At 52.1% G+C, this 5000-nt stretch overlaps 1 pseudogene; it reads right to left on the reverse strand.

Annotated features, from left to right (window-relative positions):
- The window catches only part of LOC126435911 (large subunit ribosomal RNA), a 7704-nt pseudogene that overhangs the window by 1904 nt on the left and 800 nt on the right, over window positions 1–5000 (reverse strand).

The following is a 5000-nucleotide window of genomic DNA, read 5'->3' on the forward strand; positions in this document are numbered from 1 at the left end:
CCTATGTCACCATAGATCGGGGAGCCCCACCATCTCTCCCTACTTGCCCTCTTTTCAGTCCATGTACTCTTATGTTCGTTTGGTAAGGAAGGCGGACGGGTACCCCTCGCTAACGGAAATCCAGTATGCAAGGGACAGCCGCCATTCCATCCCCACCAGGGTAACTTATGTTTGTTTTAGAAATGTTGCCGCTCAATACTCCTCAGACCTGTTGAGGAGTACGGCTTTTCTCGCGTTTAACTATCGTAGTTAATCAAAGATTAATTTGGCGAATGCGGACACTGAATCAACCAGACTTTGTAGGACTTTATAGGCATCAGGGTTTCTTAAAAGAAGTGCAACATCCTGATTAGGTAGTTCCTGCCTTAGCTCAGAGGCAACTGGTTCGAAGTCTGGGCAATCAAAGACCACATGTTCAGGCGTCCCCACAGGGGCACCACAAATACACTCAGGTGTTGGTTGGCTGCCTATCCTATGGAAATATGTAGGATAGGGGCCATGTCCCGTCAAAAAATGAACTATACCTTGTGAAGGTATTAGATGCTTAATGCGTAGTCTCTCTTGTACGTTAGGAAGGAAGTCGTAAACTCTCCTTCCTGTATCTGAGGTGTCCCATTGTTCTTGCCAAGATGTTAGTGTCTTTTGCTTAATTTCTTTTATATTATTTAGATGTTCACCCATAATTTGTGTTACTTTTAGAAAATCCCGTTTTACCAGCCAGTGTACTGCCGCGTTTTGCCGTATTATCAGATCCAGTGGGCATAGGCCCATAATAATACTAAGAGCATCTGTTGGTGTGGTGCCGAAGGCACCTATGCATCTAAGAATAACATTGCGTTGAATTCGCCTGACCATAAGCGCAGGCCTCACCTGAGTGAGTTTGTGGGCCCAGGCACTGGAGCCGTATCCTACTATTGGTGCTAAAATGCAGTTATGATACATTTTTGTTGCCAACGGAGGTAGATGAAAACGCCGTTGGGCTATACTAATCAGTTTATTTAAGACTGCTAATGCTTTTGAAGCAACATGATTAATATGTGGCACGTAACTCCATGCCTCATCTATGAGGACGCCCAAATATTTCGCAACTCGTGTACGCGCCACTACTTTATTATCTAATCTTATGATGGGGTCACGGGCCAATTTGCCCTTAAGGAGAATGTATTGAGATTTGTGAGGTGCAATTTCTAACTTAGAAGATTTACACCATTGTGTTAAGATCTCGAAAACATGGCCTGCATTTGTCTCTATTTCGGTACGACTGTCGCCCTCGATAAGGACGAGGAGATCATCTGCATATGCCACGACTCCTAGTGCTACACTGTTCTCCTCAAGAGTTCTCAGCAGAGGATCCATGTTTATATCCCAGAATAAAGGGCCGCACACAGAACCCTGTGGACAGCCCTTTGATATGTTCTTGAACACCACAGCACCAGGAGCCGTGATTTTAGCAACCCTATTCCGGCAGTAGTCCCTCAAACAACCGTATAGCATTACCGGACACTCAATCTCCCGAAGACGAGAGAAAAGCGCCGGCCACCACAGGTTGTCGAAGGCGCCGGAGATATCCACCATGACTCCAAGAACATATTTCCTTGTAGATGAGTGTACAATACTTGCGACCTTATTTACGGCATCAGATGTTGATTTGCCTTTACGGAAACCGTATTGCATGTCACTCATTCCACGAAGGATTCTGTGACTTGACAGCCTTGAGACCAGCAGCTTCTCAAGCGTCTTTCCCAGGACATCCAAGAGGCATATAGGCCTGTAGGACTTTGGTATTGTTGGATCTTTTTCTGGTGACTTCTTAATTATTATCACTTCCGCAGTCTTCCAGCGAGTTGGGAAGGACTGTGTTTCCAGACACCTGTTGTATATCTTTGCAAGGCCTGGGGCTATCTTGTGCACAATATTCTGCAGAACTTCCGCAGGTATTGCGTCTGGCCCTGGGGCCTTGCGTCTGGCAAAAGAGAGTATAGCTGTTTGTACCTCCTCAACCGAGAAGGGGTATACTTGTAGTTCATTATTGTACTCCGTCTGATCCTGGATCCTAATCTCCTGTTGCATCTCGTTGTCTGTTTCCGGTCGGTCGTCGGGGAGGAGCACATTAAGTAACTCCTCAGCCGTCTCCACCCAGTCTTTCGTCATACTGTCATTGTCTCCAAGTCTTACTGTCGAGAGATGCATTGGAGAATGTATCTTCTCTCTCACCATTTTATATGGGATACCCCATGGGTCTAGGGTAAGATGAGACTTTACAAAGTCCTCCCAACTTCGCTGGCGATGTTGCCTTAGTGTTTCTTTGAAAATCCATTTTCGTCTCCTGTACATGGCAAGATGGTATTGCCTTTCGTCTCGGGTGAAAGACGCCTGATAGCTGCGTCGTGCCCTTCTCATAGACTGCCTGAGCCGAGTGAGCTCCGGAGTCCATGGAGAGGTCGTTTCGCGTATGAGACGTCTTCGCGTCGGTATCGCTGCGGCCACTGCCGCCTTTATAGAGACAATCAAGGCCTCAACAGCCTCTTCCACGTTAAACGGGCCATCTTCCAACTCTGGAGGATTGAACTCTGCCTCCAGCAGGCCCCAATCGGCTCTCCCATAATCATATTGCGTTGTCCACCCCTCTGGCACGTGTTCCGCAAGTAGTGCGACTGAAAATTCAATTATGTTATGGTCACTTGTTGTGAGATTTTCTAGAACTTTCCAACTCTGAATATTATTTGCTACGTTAACTGAACTCAACGTCACATCTATGTGAGACGCTGCCCCGGCTCGACTCCTGTAGGTAGGAGGGTTGCCAGGGAGGTTTATTACATGTAATTGATGTTCCATTATGAAATTAGATAGGGACAGCGGGAATCTCGTTAATCCATTCATGCGCGTCACTAATTAGATGACGAGGCATTTGGCTACCTTAAGAGAGTCATAGTTACTCCCGCCGTTTACCCGCGCTTGCTTGAATTTCTTCACGTTGACATTCAGAGCACTGGGCAGAAATCACATTGCGTCAACACCCGCTAGGGCCATCGCAATGCTTTGTTTTAATTAGACAGTCGGATTCCCCCAGTCCGTGCCAGTTCTGAGTTGATCGTTGAATGGCGGCCGAAGAGAATCCGCGCACCCGCGCGCCCCCGGAGGAGCACGCTAAGGCGGACGCGGCCTCGCAGCAAGGAAGATCCGTGGGAGGCCAAGGCACGGGACCGAGCTCGGATCCTGCACGCAGGTTGAAGCACCGGGGCGCGAACGCCGCGCAGGCGCGCGCATCCTGCACCGCCGGCCAGCACGAGGCCGACCAACGGCGAGAGCAGACCACGCCCGCGCTAAACGCCCGCACTTACCGGCACCCCTACGGCACTCACCTCGCCCAGGCCCGGCACGTTAGCGCTGACCCACTTCCCGACCAAGCCCGACACGCCCCGATCCTCAGAGCCAATCCTTATCCCGAAGTTACGGATCCAATTTGCCGACTTCCCTTACCTACATTATTCTATCGACTAGAGGCTCTTCACCTTGGAGACCTGCTGCGGATATGGGTACGAACCGGCGCGACACCTCCACGTGGCCCTCTCCCGGATTTTCAAGGTCCGAGGGGAAGATCGGGACACCGCCGCAACTGCGGTGCTCTTCGCGTTCCAAACCCTATCTCCCTGCTAGAGGATTCCAGGGAACTCGAACGCTCATGCAGAAAAGAAAACTCTTCCCCGATCTCCCGACGGCGTCTCCGGGTCCTTTTGGGTTACCCCGACGAGCATCTCTAAAAGAGGGGCCCGACTTGTATCGGTTCCGCTGCCGGGTTCCGGAATAGGAACCGGATTCCCTTTCGCCCAACGGGGGCCAGCACAAAGTGCATCATGCTATGACGGCCCCCATCAACATCGGATTTCTCCTAGGGCTTAGGATCGACTGACTCGTGTGCAACGGCTGTTCACACGAAACCCTTCTCCGCGTCAGCCCTCCAGGGCCTCGCTGGAGTATTTGCTACTACCACCAAGATCTGCACCGACGGCGGCTCCAGGCAGGCTCACGCCCAGACCCTTCTGCGCCCACCGCCGCGACCCTCCTACTCGTCAGGGCTTCGCGGCCGGCCGCAAGGACCGGCCATGACTGCCAGACTGACGGCCGAGTATAGGCACGACGCTTCAGCGCCATCCATTTTCAGGGCTAGTTGCTTCGGCAGGTGAGTTGTTACACACTCCTTAGCGGATTCCGACTTCCATGGCCACCGTCCTGCTGTCTTAAGCAACCAACGCCTTTCATGGTTTCCCATGAGCGTCGATTCGGGCGCCTTAACTCGGCGTTTGGTTCATCCCACAGCGCCAGTTCTGCTTACCAAAAGTGGCCCACTTGGCACTCCGATCCGAGTCGTTTGCTCGCGGCTTCAGCATATCAAGCAAGCCGGAGATCTCACCCATTTAAAGTTTGAGAATAGGTTGAGGTCGTTTCGGCCCCAAGGCCTCTAATCATTCGCTTTACCGGATGAGACTCGTACGAGCACCAGCTATCCTGAGGGAAACTTCGGAGGGAACCAGCTACTAGATGGTTCGATTAGTCTTTCGCCCCTATACCCAGCTCCGACGATCGATTTGCACGTCAGAATCGCTACGGACCTCCATCAGGGTTTCCCCTGACTTCGTCCTGGCCAGGCATAGTTCACCATCTTTCGGGTCCCAACGTGTACGCTCTAGGTGCGCCTCACCTCGCAATGAGGACGAGACGCCCCGGGAGTGCGGAGGCCGCCGCCCCGTGAAGGGCGGGGAAGCCCCATCCTCCCTCGGCCCGCGCAAGGCGAGACCTTCACTTTCATTACGCCTTTAGGTTTCGTACAGCCCAATGACTCGCGCACATGTTAGACTCCTTGGTCCGTGTTTCAAGACGGGTCGTGAAATTGTCCAGAGCTGAAGCGCCGCTGACGGGAGCGATTATTCCGCCCGAGAGCATCCCGAGCCAACAGCGGCGCGGGTCCGGGGCCGGGCCAGGTAGGTCCGTCATCCGGGAAG

Source organism: Schistocerca serialis, unplaced genomic scaffold (genome assembly GCF_023864345.2).
Source record: "Schistocerca serialis cubense isolate TAMUIC-IGC-003099 unplaced genomic scaffold, iqSchSeri2.2 HiC_scaffold_1223, whole genome shotgun sequence".
NCBI classification, from domain to species: domain Eukaryota; kingdom Metazoa; phylum Arthropoda; class Insecta; order Orthoptera; family Acrididae; genus Schistocerca; species Schistocerca serialis.